The sequence below is a fragment of the Tachysurus vachellii genome, chromosome 22 (genome assembly GCF_030014155.1).
Source record: "Tachysurus vachellii isolate PV-2020 chromosome 22, HZAU_Pvac_v1, whole genome shotgun sequence".
Taxonomy (NCBI): Eukaryota; Metazoa; Chordata; class Actinopteri; order Siluriformes; family Bagridae; genus Tachysurus; species Tachysurus vachellii.
This window is the reverse complement of record NC_083481.1, coordinates 14,978,259-14,999,570: the sequence shown is the minus strand read 5'-3', so window position 1 is coordinate 14,999,570 and position 21,312 is coordinate 14,978,259. Positions and strand designations below refer to the sequence as shown.

The 21,312-nt window shown below is 40.5% G+C and overlaps 1 protein-coding gene across 4 annotated transcripts in view; it reads right to left on the bottom strand.

The window, feature by feature from the left end:
* Positions 1-21,312, bottom strand: part of fhit (fragile histidine triad diadenosine triphosphatase) — a 251,569-nt gene that overhangs the window by 197,360 nt on the left and 32,897 nt on the right. The window contains exon 4 of one of the 4 annotated variants that reach the window (XM_060858132.1): positions 11,220-11,296. The exons of the other annotated variants lie outside the window; for them this stretch is intronic. The gene's annotated coding sequence lies outside the window, so the exon portion shown is untranslated. The remainder of the gene's footprint in view (positions 1-11,219; positions 11,297-21,312) is intronic. 4 annotated transcript variants of the gene reach the window in all.

Here is a 21,312-nt window from a genome sequence, read left to right as displayed (position 1 = left end):
ACTCAACACACTACAGGACAGAGCTTAAATCTGAACCCAACTCAGATTCTGAAGTTATAAGAAATAAAAATCTTATTAAGAAAAATGATCAAACACACAAAGCTGAACCTCAGAACCCAAATACAGCCTGTGTTGTTGTTGTTTTTTTTCAGAGTTGCTAAACCTGTAGAATTTCCAGTCAAATCTCAGCTTAGTCCATAAAGGATATCAAATGATTTTCTACTCAATATCCGTGAGATGACTGACAATAAATAAACGTAGCGGCTGCCAAAGTTTTTCTGACAACTACGTGTCTGACAGTAGTAGACAAGTATGGTAAAGTAATAACAAACCGCAACAGTACTGTTGGGAACTGGGGAAATGAATACACACACATACACACACACACACACACAAGAAAGCCTCCCACGAGCTGCTGGAGAGAAAACTAATTGAGACATCTCGGCAAGCAGCTTGACCCGGTGGTCGACGGAGACGCCGTTAGCCACACAAACACACCAACCATCAATCTGAACGGCAAAAAAAAAAAGAAGACTGAAAGACTTCTAGAGAAAACTTTCTGTTTTGCCAATTACCAAAACAACCCCATGGTGAAATGCAACACGGAAATCTGACTTTGAGTTTGGAGAGATTGTAGAATTACGGGGGTGGTTGCCAAGCGGAGATGCACTAGGGTCCAACCCCATCAAATCGTGCCATTTCGTTTGAGTCAAAGTTTCTCACACGGTTCTTTAAAAGGACTAAATTCTTCTCAGTGTTAATGCTGAATTTCAGCCCAATGTCATGAGAAGATGCTCCGGTGCGGTCTGAAAGTTCAAACCAGAGACAGAAGGTGGAGACACGGAGGCTTAAAAAAATGAAAGTGAGAATGGACTAATGGTGGATGGATATCAGAGAAGGAACTCTTAGGGCGTTTAATGAGCATCTAACCATGCAGGAAATCTAAGAAGACACCGACAGATTAGCAGGAAGTCAAACCTCTTTACCTTCCACTCAAGGAAAACTTTGCCTAGGTTAGATTTCAGAGGAGCTTTTATTTCTGGGTAATTCATTTAAATCCACCGTTTTTTCAGACTACCTAACTTTTTTTTTTTCCACCTTTTCTTTGACTACTTCTATCCAAGAATGCACGCAAAAGAATACACACACGGTTTGAATAAAATACACCGCAATCACACAGTTGTAAAGCCATGTTGATTTGTATATCTTTTAAATTATACTACTTAGAGTTTCATACTGTTTGTTTGGTTTTTTTTTAAACAGTAAAAGCTTTTATCTCCCGGAGCTATAACTAGCACGTAACAGCAAGATCCGACACGATTTTGTTGTTATCCCGGAGAGACAGACAAAGAAAGAAATCAAAATTAGCTGGCTTATTCAAAAATGACAGAATATTCCGCGTAGACGTAGAGGCTACGCAATCATTACTTTGCTCATGCGCGAAGATGTAAATGTCAGCGATCAAAGCAGATTCTGGAATATAGCGTGTAATTGGCTATTGTGACGATCGCACTGAATATAGTCTTAACATTTTCAAAAGTAATGTCTGCTTCATGAATTGGGTGAAAGATATAATTCAGAAAGGAGCGTGAATGATGATGGAAAGGAAAAAAACAAACAAAACAAACAAAAAGTTTTTTGTACGATTTTTTTTAATCTTAGAGCTTTTTTTTTTTTTTTACGTTTCAATTTTTAAAGTGACTCCACAAAGAAAGGAAGGAAGTCATTAAAGATCGATGGATTTTTTTTTTGTTTTTGTTTTTTTTTCGCGCAAAACAAAAATGCCGAAATTCTTGTTTTGATATTTAAAGTCAATATTCAATACTAAATAAATACAAATACATTACTAAACCATAATAATATCATTCTTTAAAATCCACAAAAAGGATTTTTCTTTCTAACAGAGGAAAATGTTTGAAAATACACATTCGAATGAAAGAATTCGTCCTTTTTTTTTATTTATTTTGGCTAGTAAAAGACAAAACTTTCTTACTTTTTAAACATCATTCTTAAAAAATTCTGAACTATTTGTACAGAATTTGCAAAAAGTCAAGAAAGGTTTCACCACTTGTTTCGATTTAAATAATTAAAATTAAAAAAAATAATTTATATAATCAAAATTAAATAATAAATCAAATTAAATAAAATAAATATTCAAAAATAAATAATAAAATATAATAACAAAGGTCAAAATTCAAACATGTAAAAAATAAATACATAAATAAACCACCTGAAGTACAAAATTGTATTTAAGTCCTCTAAAATTGATAGCTAATGATATAAATATATACATAAGGACTTTCTAGAGCTGGTTATTTGCCTATATGTGTGTATATTTGTCTGTGTGTGTGTGTGTGTGTGTGTGTGTGTGTGTGTGTGTGTGTGTGTGTGTGTGTGCTCTTACAGCATTTTTCTGCATTATTTTATGTCATACAAAAATCCCCAACACAGCCACAATCTGACAACAGAGCAGTGAATCCAATCAATTAATTTAGCCTTCAATTGCCCGAGTGTTTATTCTTTTCTCCCTACCTTTAATTAAAGCTGTGCATGCTGGAAGCTTCATGAGAACACTGACTATATCAAATAAAAAAAGCATTACAGACTCCAATATGCCGTCTGACGCAAATAAAAACCAGAGAGTGAAGCAGTATTAAATGGCACTGTGAAGAACATTTGGAATGCCCATGAAATGATAATCATTGCAGCAGAATGGCCTAGTGAAGCAAAACCGGCTTTAATATTGTTCAATCTCCTCGATGCTGATATGGATCTTAATTGAAATTTACCCTACATGCCACAGTTTTCGATTCGGCTTGCGAGAACGGCGCCTCCTCCGCCACCGGAGATCGTCGCAAACTTCATTTACGCTTTTGAAGGGCGTAAAGCTCCAATTAAAACCCATTTACAGATGCATAAACATTTGATTATTGGATGTTTGTGAAAGTAAGAGAGTACGTCTGACCGAGTGCGGGCTTAAAACGCATAAACGGCCCGATGCATCCGATTCAACAAAAGAAAGCATAAATAATTAACGCGGGTCCATGGATTCCGGCGCTCGATTGCGTCTTTGGATGGAGAAACGCGCGAGGGCAGAAGAGCCTGCTTGGCTTGGGGCTTTGTCAGCATATTTCTCCTGGTGCGAGAGTGACGACTCTCTGCTTTCCTAATTGCCGCTTGGCAGCGTGTGTTTCCACCGCCTGCTGTCCCTCAAAAACCACACACACACTTACACACACAAACACACACGCACAAACACTCTTGCGCTTTGTATGCACAGTCTCTTGCACAGATGATACACACATGCTGTGCTCTCTCTTTGTCTTCTTTTCTCTTTCCCCCCCACACACACACACACACACATTCCCCAGCTGCATGGTACAGACGCAGGGTTCGGACTTGGTGTCCTTGACAGGTGTTTGCTAGAACAACATACACACAGGTGGATATTTCTGAGAACAGCTCCCAACACCTCAAATCATAGACAATGTGTAAACTTTATATTCCAGGCAGAACAGTATGGAGAAGAAGCTAAGACTATAATAAGAGTGTAGCACAGCATCTGCTGGAACCCAGGATATGTTTACAAATGAAATCTCGAGATAATAAATTAAAGAAAAGGATCAAATAAAAGGGGGCAAAATTCACGTCAAGACACGTTACACAGGCCCTTATTATTTATTTTAAAAACAACAACGTTGTTCTTTATTTTGTCCATAATCATTACGCAGGAAGAAAATAATGCATATTGTCAATTAACAAATGAGTCATTCATTCATTCATTCATTTTCTACCGCTTATCCGAACTACCTCGGGTCACGAGGAGAATGTGCCTATCTCAGGCATCATCGGGCATCAAGGCAGGATACACCCTGGACGGAGTGCCAACCCATCACAGGGCGCACACACACACTCTCATTCACTCACGCAATCACACACTACGGACAATTTTCCAGAGATGCCAATCAACCTACCATGCATGTCTTTGGACCGGGGGAGGAAACCGGAGTACCCGGAGGAAACCCCAGAGGCACGGGGAGAACATGCAAACTCCACACACACAAGTCGGAGACGGGAATCGAACCCCCAACCCTGGAGGTGTGAGGCGAACGTGCTAACCACTAAGCCACCGTGCCCCCCCGCTATTATGTTTAACCTGGAATTAGTTCTTGGTACTAAAGGGGTCAGAACCAAACAGATGCAAACTCTATCAGAAATACAGGCATTAGGCATAAGAGCTAGCGATATGTCTGGCGAATAAGAAAAACGGCACATAAACTTTCTAAAATCATCCCTTTGGTGAAACACGGTGGTGGCGGCATCGTCCTACAGTATGTGGTGCTTCTCAGTAGCAGGAAGAGAAAAACTTGTAGCTATTACAGGAAAATAACAGGAACATCTCCAGTCACAGCTCACCTTTCAACACATCAATGACCCGAAACATACGTCCAAGTCGATGCTGGATTGGCTTCGGGGCAAGTCTCTAAATGCATCTAAACGTCATTGAACATCTGTGGATAGACCTAAAGATGGCAGTTCACAGATGCTCACCATCCAATCTGACAGCATGGAAGGTGATCTGCCATGAAGAATGAGATAAACTGCCCAAATCCAGGTGTGTAAATGCTAGTAGAAGAGATGTAGCCAAACAGCAGCAATTGTGGCTTCTACAAAGTACCGAATGAGTGAACGATGGGTAAACGCAACAAAGTCAAACCTCCCCTCGTACTGCAACCTCTCTTTTTATTCCACTCTGCTTCTTCTTTCTTATCGTCGCTGTCGGGCGGAAACCTCGTGTGTCCAAATTTGGTCAATTTCATATTTTTTCACATATCGATGCTATTGGTCAGTCCCCATGTGGGTCTGTTATTTTTACAAGTTATTAACCAATCTAAAGTCTTGAAAATAGCTTGAGCGCAAATCTCATAACTCCATTGGACACTTCAACTGTCCACCTCTTCCTCACTCCGCGGGAGAGCTTCACGGCATATTTCTCCTCAAGAAGAGTCGCAACGAATCAACACGTCTTCTGAGGTAAATGTCTTCAAAACACTGGGCTCAAAGGAAAAAAATCTTGACCCCCCGCTAGTTCTGGTGCTCGTCTGAGGACAGGAATTTAGCGCAAGACAATCCACTGCAACGCGGACTAAACCCTGTGCACTGCAGATAAGGTACGGCGTTTTTTTTCATTTCCTGAAAAATAACGGTTTTGGAGATACGAGGATTCCGCCTGACAGCGACGATATGTTTATCGCCAGACATTTTTTTCAAATAACAGAATTTTTTTTCTAATCGTTAAAGAGAAACTGTCCCGGATTAGGAATGAGTACATCAGAGGGACAGCTCATGTTGGACGTTTGGGGGACAAAGTTAGGGAGGCCAGATTAAGATGGTTTGGACATGTTCAGAGGAGGGAGAGTGAGTGTATTGGTAGGAGAATGTTGGACATGGAGCTGCCAGGCAGGAGGCAAAGAGGAAGGCCAAAGAGGAGGTATATGGATGTAATTAATGAGGATATGAAGCTAGTAGGTGCAAGTGTTGAGGATGCAGAAGACAGGGATAGGTGGAGAGAGATGATTCGCTGTGGCGACCCCTGAAGGGAAAAATAGAGATCCTTTATTTCGCATATTCTATCTTGTCTGTGTCTTTCACTCTGTCCTCTGGACCGTCTAGCATGACTTCTTTTTAAAAGGATTCGGTTTCCAATCCAAAGACCGGACAGCAGCTTTGTGGCAAAACCTTGATTACTGAACGAATGCTGGTTTTTTAATCACATCAATAATCATCAGATATCTGGTATTTAAGACAAAAAAAAAAAAAAATCAAGAGATTTAATCTTTTTTTTTTTTTTATCTTAGCCTTGAGGGAGATATTTCACAAGAGACATGAGTGTGGGAATGAGTAGTGTGACACACAAATCCAAAGCATGAGAGAAATAGTGTGTGTGTGTGTGTGTGTGTGTGTGTGAGAGGGAGAGAGAGAGAGAGAGAGAGTATAGTAAGCCTGAGCCTAGATCCCATACCATGGCCCTGCCAGATAAAATGTCACAGCAAGGCAACTGTTGATAAAAGGTAAATAAGGCAAATGGAGCACAGAGAGCGCTCTCCGCCTGAGCCGTAGGACGTCTACGTGCTGAGAAACGCACGCTCTCAGCATGTTTGGTTATTGAACTCCCCCTCAGTCGCCCTTCGAAGTGCTAGGAGGGATATTGGCAAGCCTTCGCTAAAGGTTACTTCAAAATGAACAGCTGGAAAGCGCCACATAAGCGAGGTTCTCCGAGCCACCTTCTATAGGATCGTACGAGTTATGAGCTCGAACCGGGGTGACTTTCAGAGGGCGTAGACGCTGAGGAATTATTTATCGATACGGAGCTGAAAGTGAAACAGACAAACAGAGGAACGAGAGCTGTGTGTGTGTGAGTGTGAGTGTGAGAGGGTAAACGAGTAGGTACGTGATGAGCACGCACACAAAATTTGCAATAATGAAGTACGGCCTGGATTCGTCTCCAGGAAAAAAGAATCAGCGTGCCTGATATGAATATACATGAGTTTATGGCAATTAAAAACTTGTCAGAAGAGCTTCTGAGGCAGACAATGGCACAAGCGGAATGAGAGAGAGAGAGAAAGCGAGAGAGAGAGAGACGGAGAAGGATACGAGTCTTCCATTGGAATGGAGATGTTATTCAGCCGACGCTCTGCTGCTTCTCCTCCTAGCCGCTTTTTATTGCTTTCGCTAATTAAACTTCTTTAGACCCAAACGCTTGAGTAGAAAAAAAAAAGTGGCCTTCACCTCTGGTGCTTTCTCATCTTACTGGCTTCCTGGACCGGTGTGACATTATTCGCCCATACGAGAGCATACAGCACAGCTTGCAGTGCAGGAAGTAATTAAAAACAGTTGTGAGAAATAAATAAAAAAAAGAAAAGTAATCTCCTCGATGTTTACTTGTCAGCATTAGCTTTTAATTTATTGACCGCCAAGGAACACAGTAACAGGATCATTTTTTAAGCGAAGCTTCCCGAAGGAAATGGGAGACAGTTCAACTAGTCTGTTTTTCAGCCCACGCTTCTCGTCGTCTCGTCCTGCTCGCTTTCCTCCTCCTCATCCTCTTCCTCCTCCTCCTTGTCTTCTCCTTCAATGATCATGATCATCACCAGGTTAAAGTCAAGTAATTAAGCCCTTGTTATAAAGACGCAAGAAATAAATACTGACCTTCTTCACTTCATTTTAAAGTGTCCTGTAGGTTTAAAGCTACTTAACGCTTTCGATCAAAATCGCGGCCAGGGAATAAAAAGTAAATATGATGATCTCCATGGGGAAAAAAAAAAAACATCGACCCAAACGAGAAGAAATGACAGTGTAATAAATTGGTCATGGAGTCAATAGGAAGCTAAGGATCGTCTTTAAATACCAGTTCTTCATGTGTGACTTTGTGAATGGTGCCATATTGTTACCCCACAGATACTGAAAGAGGTTGAATGTGTCTTTTAGATACTTGATGAATTTTTTTTTATTTTAATTTTAAACTATGCTGAAACTAATATTACAGGTAAATACAGGGACAATGAAGTCTGACCCACTGATTGGTGACAGTACAAGTGAATTTGTTTGCATGTTATGGACAAATCTTCACACGTATCAGACATATGAGACGCAGGTTTTATTCAGATTGACCTCAGGATGTGATCCAAATGTTATGATGACTATGAAACAAGTGTAGAGAAAATGAAGGGGCGGTAAATCTATAAATTTGCTTCTGAGATAGATAGATAGATAGATAGATAGATAGATAGATAGATAGATAGATAGATAGATAGATAGATAGATAGATAGATCGATAGATCTAAGCATGTGGATAGATAGAAAGCATGTGGTTTTGCCTTAGGGGTACTACGCCTCCTCCTGCCCTTAACATCACCACCAGAAAGGGGGCTATTCTAGAACAAGTCACTGCTTATAACTACTTGGGCATCTGGTTGGAAACTTCACTTTCTTTCTCTATCCACATATCAAAGCTGCAATCTGCAAGCAAAAATCTGTTCATTTGTTTTTTTTTAGAAAAAATGGTTTTGCTGTTACAATAAGAACACTCATTCATTCATTCATTCATTCATTCATTCATCTTCTACCGCTTATCTGAACTACCTCAGGTCATGGGGAGCCTGTGCCTATCACAGGCGTCATCGGGCATCAAGGCAGGATACACCCTGGACGGAGTGCCAACCCATCGCAGGGCACACACACACACACACACTCTCATTCACTCACACACACACTACGGACAATTTTCCAGAGATGCCAATCAACCTACCATGCATGTCTTTGGACCGGGGGAGGAAACCGGAGTACCCGGAGGAAACCCCCGAGGCACGGGGAGAACATGCAAACTCCACACACACAAGGCGGAGGCGGGAATCGAACCCCCAACCCTGGAGGTGTGAGGCGAAGGTGCTAACCACTAAGCCACCGTTCACCCCCACAATAAGAACACTCAGCATCCAGAAAATCAACATAAAGAAGAATCATGATTGGATGTTGAGAATTTCAAAGGTTAATAGCAAATGAATTAATAATTTGTAAATTATAGAAGTGATTGCACAGAAATATATTTTGTGCTGAATACATCACATTATTCACTGAGAAAATCTTTTTTTTGCCACGATTGGCCTCTTGGTTCTGATCTAATTTTGTAATAATTTGGCAAAAACACGAAGTATATAAACAATTTTTTTGAAAAACAAGTTTTTGAGCAAAATAGAAATTGCAAATTTGCTGAAAAGAACATTAAAAACATCAGAGGAAATCACATTTGTATGTCATTGTATTGCAGAGTTATTCTAATCACTGAGGCGGTGAACAACTGATTACACCGGGTTGCATAATAAAAACTGCAAGCCTGTTGCTCCCTGTAGGATTATTATCTTCCTTTCTGCATGTTAGGGCATCTGAAAATTTACATACTACACTAACTTTATTTGACACCTACTTCAATGGCATACCAAAGACTTCTGGCGCGAGGCCACGACAGAAACATCCTGCAGTCTGAAGTAGCTAGAAATGAATTAGTTGCACATCCCCATATAACTGGCGAAGGCTGACGCTCTTATGATAACCCTCAGCATTTATGAGTGGAAAAGAAACTAAATCAAACCCATTATTGCCTTCAGTAAATTCTTACATTTGGTATGTGGTATAGTTTAGATGTTGTAACTATAGCACGAGCTGCAAGGTCTGAATCCTACCGTCGGCTGCATTACGCACATCCGCAAACAGTTAGCAAAACCGCTTCGTTAGCGCACATGGATAAAGCTAACAATAAGTGAAATATCAAAGATCTCATGAGAAACTAAAGCTTCTAAGCAAATTTGAATAATTGTGAAGACTGAACACCTCACCGGGATCTTATAGCTGAAAAATTGTCAGGAATTGTATCCCGATATATCGTACAATTTCTTAAGTTCGCAACAAAAAGGTCTCATGGACAACGCTTTGTCATTTCAGCTCCTTAGTTCATTCCTCTGAGGAGGAAATATACAGAGCACTGAATACTGCAGAGTTCAGCACTATACCTCATTTAACACACCTAATTCAATTAATCAGCTAATTACCAAGGCTTTAATATGCTAAATTTGGTGTGTGAAAGTGGATAAACACAAACCTCTGTAGGCTTGAGGCCTTTCAGGACATGGCATTAAGGCAAGATAAAAAGGAATTTTCCACAAAATAGGGATGGACGATGAATTTTCACAAAACAAATAAGAAGACAAAAATGTCCTGACATTGTAGTATTGATAGGTGTAAAAATAAATAAATAAATAAAATAAAATAAAATAAAATAAAATAAAATAAAATAAAATTTAATTTAATTTAATTTAATTTAATTTAATTTAATTTAATTTAATTTAATTTAATTTTATTTTATTTTATTTTATTTTATTTTAATTAATTAATTAATTTATTTATTTATTTATTTATTTATTACACCTATCAATACTACAATGTCAGGACATTTTTGTCTTCTTATTTGTTTTGTTAATTAAATTAAATTAAATTTAATTTAATTTAATTTAATTTAATTTAATTTAATTTAATTTAATTTAATTTAATTTAATTTAATTTCATTTCATTTAATTTCATTTAATTTAATTTAATTTAATTTAATACTACTAACTAGCTAGAACTAGTGTGTTTGACCCTGTTAGATTCAGATTTTATCCTAATGGATGTTTAATAGCTACAATGATTTCTGACAAGCTGTTGATTGCTTGAATTCACTCTTTTCTTACAAATGTCTAAGAGAAAATCTCCCATGATGTCCACTTCACATCACAATAAATGAAATAAATGTGTACCCAAAATAACCTCCAGCAAAAACAGAGCAAGTGTTTACGTGTGTACGTACTATAAGTGTGTATCAGTCGGCTCCTTACTTCAGTAGTCAAACCTGTCTGTCTGTCTGTCTGTCTGTCTGTCTGTCTGTCTCTTACTGAAAAAATCTATGGATCCTCACCATGTTAAACAACTTCACATAGAAATATAAGTAGCTTGTAATCATTGATGTAACTCTCAAATGGACGATCACTTCAATTAAAGAGTGTTCATTTTATCTGATGTGCTGTATAAGGGTTTTTGGAGTCCACTAGGTAGCCTATGATCATGCTTGAACAAAAGTATCATGGCAGAACAAAATAAAAAAATAGAAATAATGTTAAAGATATCAGTCTTTATATATTTTAGCTAAAGAGCATTTCTAGTTTTCCATAAAAGACTTCTGTTGTCTTTGTGCTTCTTTGTCAGCAGAGGAGTTTATTGTGTAACTAACTGTTAGTCCTGCTGCTTTCGGGTCATCCTGCAATTCGTTTTTTTTTTTTTTTTTGAGCGAATGCTGACTTTTCTTCTTATTCCTATAAGTCAGTTTGGGGATTTTATGCTTACGATGACAATCTTTTGTTCATATTTAGTATAACGTGGATATATGCAGCATAGGAACGTTAACAAATACATAAAACAGTAAGTAGGGTTTCTTTTATCATTCGCTTTATGAATACCAGACAAAAAGCAATAAGCAAATGACTAAAACAATTAGCCATTTTCCTCAGAAGACTAAAACGAATTCAAATCCAAACCAACGTGTTTAATTAACAGCTCGAGAACATTCAGAAGAAATGGCTTTGAATGAATTTATACCATGATCTATTAATATATATTAAAAAGCATCTTACTATAGCCAAAGGTTTGTTTCCTCCCTCTGCTGGCTCTCAGTGGTAGGACTTATGAGGTATTGAGAGTGTGTGAGTGTCTGAAGGAGAGCGAGAGAGAGAAAGAGAGCACAGCTGCATTGTTAACATCTAACTCAACACAGGTTTGAAACTGTAGAAAAGCTGAATCGACGATTCTCCAGCATGGCTGATTCCTGTGATTTACATAAACCACAGACTCTAGATTAGCAACAATGTCAGGGGGGGAGAGAGAGCGAGAGAGAGCGAGAGAGAGAGAGACAAAGACAGAGAGAGACAGAGAGAGACAGAGAGAGAGAGAGAGAGAGAGAGACAGAGAGAGAGAGAGAGAGAGAGATGTATAAACACAGTGTTGCAGTTTTTCCCCCTTGTTTTCCTGTTTCCTTGTTTCTTGTTTCAGTCTCCTGAACACATGCTAACACATTCACACAAAACCCTGACCAGTGATTTCATGTATATTTGAGATTGCTGCATTTTTTTTCCTCCACAAACATGGATTCACTGTTCAATCAAGATCAAGGCCAAAAGTTTAAATCTCACAAAATAATCCTCCAGCTCTTGCTGCTCTATTTCACCACGTAGACATTTATACTAGTACACATTTAAGGCATTTAGCAGACACCCTTATCCAGAGTGACTTACAACTGAGCAACTGAGGGTTAAGGGCCTTGCTCAGGGGCCCAGCAGTGGCAGCTTGGTGGACCTGGGGTTCAAACCCATGACCTTCTGATCAGTAGCCCAACACCTTAACCACTGAGCTACTACATCCCACATTACCACAAGTGTAAGTACACGACGCTAGACTACGTAAGACTACACACAGCTTAGCGTAACGTAAGAGCTGTTTGTGAAACGCTCCTCAGATCCTAAGCGAAAGGCTACTAAGTAAAATGAAATAAGTGTCATGGTCTCAGAAGGCATGGCAGAAGTGTAAATAAACGGCATGTCGGCTTAAATTTACAGCTAAGGCGGATGGCGTGTTCATTCGGGCTGGCAAACAGGACGCAATCGATTACAATGTACAACAGTTATGTTCTATTTAACTCAGGATGACAGTGCAATTAACCCCGAGTGCAAATGTGTAAGTCTAATGATTATAGCGGAGTGTAATCGCTGGACAAACTGGAACAAATAATCATATTCAAAAGCTTAAGGGAAAACAAGAAGAAGAAGAAGAAGAAGAGAAGAGGATGATGATGATGATGATGATGATGGGGATGTGGTAGCCTAGTGTTTGAGGTGTTGGAAAACCAAGTGCATCGTTGCAAGTTCGAATCCTCGGTACAAGAAGCTGCCACTGCTGGGCCCCTGAGCAAGGCCCCTAACCCTCAATTGCTCAGTTGTATAAAATTAGATAAATTGTCAGTCGCCCTGGATAAGGACATCTGCCAAATGACATAAATGTAAATGTTGATGATGATGATGATGATGATGATGATGATGATGATGATGTTTTAGAAGAAGAAGTCTGCCAAATGCTGTACATGTAAATGTAATTCATGTAGACAAAAAAGGAACAGAACCAGAAATAAGCAAAAGGCAAAGAAGAAAATGATTATGTGAATGATGATGACTGTGATGATTATGATGATGATGATGATGATGATGACGATAATGATGATGTAGTAATAAGGGAGGTAAGAGGCTTCATTTTGTGCCCTTGATTATTACAGATGAATCTGATATTAGAAGAAGAGAAAGGGAATAAAAACAAACAAAAACATGCAAACTGGTACACAGGCAAAAGAAAATCCATGTTACTGAAATCCAGTCTCTCCAGTTTAATAACCACCAGTCTCTCTGGGTTAATAATCAACAATCTCTTCAGGCTGATAACCACCATTCCCTCCAGGTAAATAACCACCAGTCTCTCCAGGTAAATAACCACCAGTCTATCCAGGTAAAGAACCACCAGCCTCTACAGGCTGATAACCACCAGCCTCTCCAGGTAAATAACCACCAGTCTCTCCAGTTTAATAACCACCAGTCTCTCCAGGCTGATAACCACCAGTCTCTCCAGGTAAATAACCACCAGTCTCTCCAGGTAAATAACCACCAGTCTATCCAGGTAAAGAACCACCAGCCTCTACAGGCTGATAACCACCAGCCTCTCCAGGTAAATAACCACCAGTCTCTCCAGTTTAATAACCACCAGTCTCTCCAGGCTGATAACCACCAGTCTCTCCAGGTAAATAACCACCAGTCTCTCCAGGTAAATAACCACCAGTCTCTCCAGTTTAATAACCACCAGTCTCTCTGGGTTAATAATCAACAATCTCTTCAGGCTGATAACCACCAGTCCCTCCAGGTAAATAACCACCAGTCTCTCCAGGTAAATAACCACCAGTCTATCCAGGTAAAGAACCACCAGCCTCTACAGGCTGATAACCACCAGCCTCTCCAGGTAAATAACCACCAGTCTCTCCAGTTTAATAACCACCAGTCTCTCCAGGCTGATAACCACCAGTCTCTCCAGGTAAATAACCACCAGTCTCTCCAGGTAAATAACCACCAGTCTCTCCAGGCTGATAACCACCAGTCTCTCCAGGTAAATAACCACCAGTCTCTCCAGTTTAATAACCACCAGTCTCTCCAGGTAAATAACCACCAGTCTCTCCAGGTAAATAACCACCAGTCTCTCCAGGCTGATAACCACCAGTCTCTCCAGGTAAATAACCACCAGTCTCTCCAGGTAAATAACCACCAGTCTCTCCAGGCTGATAACCACCAGTCTCTCCAGGCTGATAACCGCCAGCCTCTCCAGGTAAATAACCACCAGCCTCTCCAGGCTGATAACCACCAGCCTCTCCAGGTAAATAACCACCAGTCTCTCCAGGTAAATAACCACCAGTCTCTCCAGGCTGATAACCACCAGCCTCTCCAGGTAAATAACCACCAGCCTCTCCAGGTAAATAACCACCAGTCTCTCCAGGCTGATAACCACCAGCCTCTCCAGGTAAATAACCACCAGTCTCTCCAGGCTGATAACCACCAGTCTCTACAGGTAAATAACCACCAGTCTCTCCAGGTAAATAACCACCAGCTTCTCCAGGCTGATAACCACCAGTCTCTCCAGGTAAATAACCACCAGTCTCTCCAGGTAAATAACCACCAGTCTCTCCAGGTAAATAACCACCAGTCTCTCCAGGTAAATAACCACCAGTCTCTCCAGGTAAATAACCACCAGTCTCTCCAGGCTGATAACCACCAGTCTCTCCAGGTAAATAACCACCAGTCTCTCCAGGCTGATAACCACCAGTCTCCAGATTAATAACCACCAGCCTCTCCAGATTAATAACTGCCAGTCTCTCCAGGTTAATAACCACCAGTCCCTCCAGGTTTATAGCCACCTGTCTCTCCAGTTTCCTAACCACCAGTCTCATCAGGTTTCTAACAACCAGTCTCTCTGGGTTAATAACCACCATCTATCTCCAGGTTACTAAACACCAGTATCTCCAGTTTGATGTGGTAGTTAACAGACAGGGGTAGTTTAGTGGATGATGTTCTGTGGTTGTGTCTGCTGTGTTCCTGGAGTCCACTCTGCCTCAGCCGCATGTTACTCTGAATAAAAGCATATCTCAGATGAATAAATATAAATGTCAGGAGTTTTGAGCTCAAATACAAAGTCAGCACAGCAGCGCAGCCCAGCGGACTCATCACACAAACCAGGAAGTGAGCTTTAGATTAGCTTTTTGTCCAATTTTCTTTCCTTCGACAAAGTTTTTCAACTCAGTGCTGAGAGTCACCTTGTAACCGAGCAGAATCTATCTGAGGTGGAACGTATCCGAGGTGTCTTTTTTTTTTTTATGGCGCCTCGATATTAGATAGTAAAACAGTTCGCTAAGCCACCACGTCCTATGCTCGCCAACGACTGTAGCAATAATCTGTCTTTATGTGCCTGGTGACCTTGCTCGCTGGCCAGCCCACACAAAAAGGAGCAAGTGGTCCAAGTGCGCACTTTTAAAAGCCAACAATTTTGAAACCCAACAAAGCGCCTTTGTGAGCTGACGGCAGGCAAACAGCGAAGTGGAAAAAAACAGACATGAGTACAATATGTCCAACAAGGCAGCTAGGACACATTTACAAAGGCATCTGTGCTGATGCCTTTGTAAAAGAACACTTCATGAGATAAAACCATATGCTAAAAACCATAACCCAGAACCTTGTAACAATCACAAAGAAATCCAGAGTTTAATGTACAATACACTACATAAGTGTTTATCCCCCACTTGATCTTTTTAGTCTGAGGCTAAACTGGAGGCAGAGTGAAGAATAGAAACTGCTGCTTGAACAAGAAGAATCTAATAAACCTATAGAAGGATCAAGAAAGAAAGCCAAAGAAATAGAAGGTGAAGGAAAAAAAACAAAGAAATGACGATGAAGATGAAGGAGGAGAAGAGAAAGAGGAGAAGGAGGAATAGGAGGAGGAAAAGGAGGAAAAAAAACAGAAGAAGAGGAAGAAGAAGAAAAAGAAGCATATAAGACTTAAGATGAAGCGTATATAATAATATAATAATAATAATAATAAAAGAACAAAGAAGAAAAACATGACAGGAAGACATCTTAACGGTCCACTGATTTCTCCTTTGTGTTACACAAGCATGATATAAGACGAAGATAACTCAGAAAGCCTTAAAGTAGGTGTTAGATTGCAGGAAAAAAATGATACTGTACCAAGTTTAAATAATGATTATATAACCCCGAGTTAGGTTTATTCAATCTCACCCGAGTAGAGAGTAGAAATATTAAAAAAAAAGAAACCATGAATCAAATCTCTCTTGCTTTGTGTGTTCTGTTTGTTTATAGAGTCATAACCCTGATGAACACAGTACAGCTATAATGCTGGCGTATTTTGCCGTATTGCTCTTCGAGCCACTTTAAAACCATCCGTCTGAGAAGCTCCCGTGCCAGATGTACGCACATGAGAGGAAACTGCAGCTGAGAAACGCAAAACACTTGTTTCTCCATCTGCATTGTGACACTTTTGTTGAAGCAAAGTCACTTAGGCATTTAGTGGCTAATTAGCGTGATAGTACCAGCATCAGCGCACAGATAAAAGAACATCTGCTTAATTTGATCTAGTGCAAGGTGCGGGCATGACACAAAGAGCTCTATCCAGTAAAACTCTGCATATCCGACGACGGTTTAATAAGTGTAATTGTCTCAAAGTTACAGCACGACTGGAAACAAGGAACATGTGGCCTTAATTTGCCGCTGGCAGCGTTTGTATTGTTGCGTATTGTTGCGTTTAGTAAACAAGACACGATCGATTGCGAAGTCATTCGGCAAATTACGCAAAGCTCCATGCAGGACCACGCAGCAATTACGCACAACGAGCGCAAACGACAAAACACCATGATAATAAGTGTTATTTATCCTACACAGAAATATATATTTAGATATTCCGAGTGAGTGTTTTGATAAATTAGATCATTCACACAACCCAACAATTACAGAATAAAACACAATGTTGTTGTTGGAAAACATTCAACAATGCAACGACGTAGGGTCGTAATTGCAACCTCGAGACTTTTAAAGATAGAGGCGTGTCAAACAAACAAAACAAAAATTCGTCCAATTGGCGGCCAACAAAATGATGCCTATATACGACCAGGTTGATGTGATGAAGAACTACGTAATAAGGTGAAGGGCCGATTAGTAAAGTGGGAAAGTTTAGTACCAAATATGTCATAAAGGAGATGGGTTTGAATAGTTAACAACTATAAACAATTAACTAATAGTGGTATACTTATTGTGACGTAAATGGTTTGTCTGAACCCCTGTAAATTTCATAAAAAATGATCAAGATGTCCTGGTAGATTTTTTTCTGGGACAAATTACACTGGGTACCACAGAGTGTGCTGTATTTCCCAGGAGAAAAAGGTGGACAAGGACTCATTCATCTTCAAAGCAGGACAGCAGCCTTTGCCTGCAATTTCTGCAAAGACTTCTTTATAGACCTACTGTTTCTAACTGGAGAACCGTTACATGAGTCATTTTGAACAGCACAGATGGACTGGATCTTAATAAGTCACTTTTTCTAACGGACCCTTGTAAAACTTATACACTTAAGTTTTGGAGTCTGTTCAGCCGGCAGAGGACAGAGACCGTAGATTCCGTCTGCTGGCTGTTGACTGCAACCTTCCTGGATTCACCAAGCTACTTTTGAACTCTATTACTCATCGTAACCTATGCCCCTTTTCCACCAAAAAGAACCGGGTGCTGGTTCAGAGCTAGCACTGGTGCTGGTTTTGTCTTTCCACCGGCTAGAGAGCCGTCACAGAGCCAAGTCTGACGTCACTGTATACGTGTCACGTGTCCCAGCAACGTTAGCGCAGCAGCGGCAAACACAAACACATCAACAATGGCGGATGTTGCTTTACTGTTAATTCTCATGGCTTTGTGAACCTACATTAGCATCCAAACGTGGCGAATCCAACGTGTATGTGCAGCTCCATGTAATCTGTATAAACCGAGGTTGTTATCGAGAAAGTACATAACGTTATTTTATCATTAACACAGAAAAAAATTAGCCTTAGCATGTAGCTACCTACTATCATGTGTGCTGATAATGTATCATATCGCGGTAAAGTAAAAGTGTATTAAACATTAGTGTACTTAAGGTTATCAAAGGTGCTAACATTAACCCCGCCCACAGCCCCTGACACAAGCGGTTCTTAAGTCTAGACCAACAACGTTTTGGTGCTTCTTAAGAACCACTTTTCCTGGTTCAGAGCCGGTGCTTTGGCTGTCGAAAAAGAAAGAACTGGTTCTAAATTAGGCTCTGGCTCCGAACCAGCACTCAAACTGCCTCGGTGGAAAAGGGGCACTATTGAGCTTGGTAGTACCAAACTTCACAAAAGAAGCAGCATTTATTTTGTCACATATATATTACAGCACAGTAAAACTTTTTTCTTTACATATACCAACTTTGGAGGTTGGGGAAAGGTCAGCCATGATACAGCACCCCTGGAGCAGAGAGGGTTAAGGGCCTTGCTCAAGGGCCTGACAGTGGTAGCTTGGCAGTGCTGGGGCTTAAACTGAGATCCTCTGATCAACAAACCAGAACCTTAACCACTTGAGTATTGCAGCACATTTGGGAATCAGATCAACCCGATTAGTTACACAAGTTTTAGCGAAGTGAAAGAGGAATTAAAGATGGTGAAGGGCTGGTTCACAGGAGAAAAAACATCCAATTTCTGAAGATCCCTTTCCCCCTTTCCTGCCCTACGTCCGTCTCCCAAACTAGACAAGGTTACAGGAGCCCTTCTGGATTCCGCAAAACGTTGTACCCTGGACTTTCTATCATGTACGAGTAAAGATCTGTATGGGGGCAGATCGTGGCCTAATGGTTAGAGAGTTTGACTCCTAACCCTAAGGTTGTGGGTTCGAGTCTCGAGCCGGCCACAACTGAGGTGCCCTTGATCAAGGCACCAAACCCCCCAACTGCTCCCCGGGCGCCGTGGCATAAATGGCTGCCCACTGTTCTGGGTGTGTGTTCACGGTGTGAGTGTATTCATTGCTGTGTGTGTGTGCACTTTGGATGGGTTAAACACAGAGAACGAATTCTGAGTACGTGTCACCGTACTTAGCCGTATGTCACGTCACTTTCACTTTCACTAAAGCTCTTCACAAAAGTCATAAAAAACAGAACTGACTGCTTTAATGAACCATTTTCAAAGCAAAATTTTATTTTTGGCTACATGTACTGTATGTGTTCCAGCTGCTAAATTTTCTGCTAGAACAAGCAAAACTAGCCAACTACAATAGTAGGAAAAACAAAATAGAACAAAGAGCGGGACAGAGTGCTCGAGTGAGGTCCTTAAACTTCCATTTCTACAAACCGACAGGTAACCCGGAGATGTTCGGGCTACCTTGGTGTAGCAAAAAAGCTTCATGTTGTATAGATGCTAAAGAGGTGTCTTTTTTTTTACTTATTCATGTATATATACTAGTCATATATGTATTAGTAAGACACGAAACCTTCTTGATATACACTGAATGAATGCAAGAAGCGTCGACTTTCTAACCGAGCGGACCTTCAGTCGCGAAAAACAACACGTACACACACTAGAAGAAGTAAAAAGAACACGAATGCTGTTTGGAAATGCAGAGCTGTGCTAATGGCTGGAGACCATCTGCGTGTATAATTCCTGTGCTCCTTATGGAGACTGTGTTGCACTTGCTTTAATGAGCTAAACTTGGGAGCTTATTCAGTGATTCAAAAGCAACAGAGATGCAACGACCATCTGGAGATGATTCAACGCTGCTCATGAACATTATATTTTTACTGAACGTATACAGGCTGTGTGACGAGACGACTTTATCTCCAGGAGAAAACTGTACTGACTCCGAGGCATGATGGAGTTTTACATTTCACCGTTCGGGGGAGGTTTTTATTTGAAAAGACTGTCAACGAAAGCTGTTGTGAAATATCTCACACCCATGGGAGAGATACGATACTATTTTATTTTTAGGGAAATACAGAAGGCCTGGAGTGTAAACAGGGGAGGAAAAAGTGTTAGCTCGCTAGTTATATTGCTGCAAATGGTTTAGCTCAGAAGTGAGAAGTCGAAACTGGGAAGTAAATCAGGTTCATCCATCGGGGAAAAGAATGTATGTACAGTATAGTCGATGCTATTGATTTTACATGGAATATTTCTTCATATTGACTGAAGTCGAGCAAATATTTTATCACTTAATTAATCGTATCCTCCATTTATCGTTCTGCTACTGAAAAAAACAGTCATTGATGCTTTTAGTCAGGAACAATCTGGCAACCAAAGTGGAGTTTGTTGAGTATTTTTCTATGATTGTCATTTTTTCGTTTTTTTACAAAATGTTACGTAATTTAAATTTACGTAAATTTGTTTATTTTTACTGTTTGATTCCTCTTATATTGCAGCAGTTTGCCAACAATTCTTTTTTTTTTAAATTCCTATTACAGACTAACTCTAAGCCTCCACTCAAATGTGGAAATGCTTTATGACAGATTCTGTGTAAATAAATCCAATTTCACGTGAAGTTATACAATAACAATGGTTTCTTCAGGCAGAATATGAAGACCCTTATCCTGTGGCCTGGGAAGTTGCATGTACTTGTCATTTGGACTTCATAGACAACATGACTCTTCTCTCAACAAGCACAGAGAGTACGTGTGAAAAGGGACTGTCTTTCCAAATGCTATGTTTACTTATCTTTATTCATTATTTGCTGCTACTCGTGACTGTCTAAAATCCCATCGGGTTTGCTCATCCTGCTACGCTTTCGTCCCGTCCACTTTATCCTGATCCTGCTCTTCTTCTCCTTCTGTCTCAGTGTATCTTACTGAATTCTTTAGTTCGCAGCTTATTCTTGTCGCAAAATTAACCGTTTACGGTCACTGAACGTTGCTTTTAATCGGTTTTTAATATTCAGATATTTTAGGCTATATTTTTTTAGATTTAACTCAGTACCTACACATGAAAATCTTATTCTCTTTTGATTCAGCGATTTCGAAAGAGATTATACGGATTAACCCATTGCACTTAATAGCACTTAATAGCAGTGCAATGGGTTAATCCGTCAAAAGACGTTGGCGTATTGGTTGGCGAAACCATGAAGAACCCAGAGGAAGCCTATACAGACACTCTGAGAACTTCTGACAGGATCAAATCCCAGACCCTGGAGATGTGAGGTCATGCTGAAGAATTTTTTCCACTGATATTCACTCACTCACTCACTCATCTTCTACCGCTTATCCGAACTACCTCGGGTCACGGGGAGCCTGTGCCGATCTCAGGCGTCATCGGGCATCAAGGCAGGATACACCCTGGACGGAGTGCCAACCCATCACAGGGCGCACACACACACTCTCATTCACTCACGCAATCACACACTACGGACAATTTTCCAGAGATGCCAATCAACCTACCATGCATGTTTTTGGACCGGGGGAGGAAACCGGAGTACCCGGAGGAAACCCCCGAGGCACGGGGAGAACATGCAAACTCCACACACACAAGGCGGAGGCGGGAATCGAACCCCCAACCCTGGAGGTGTGAGGCGAACGTGCTAACCACTAAGCCACTGTGCCCCC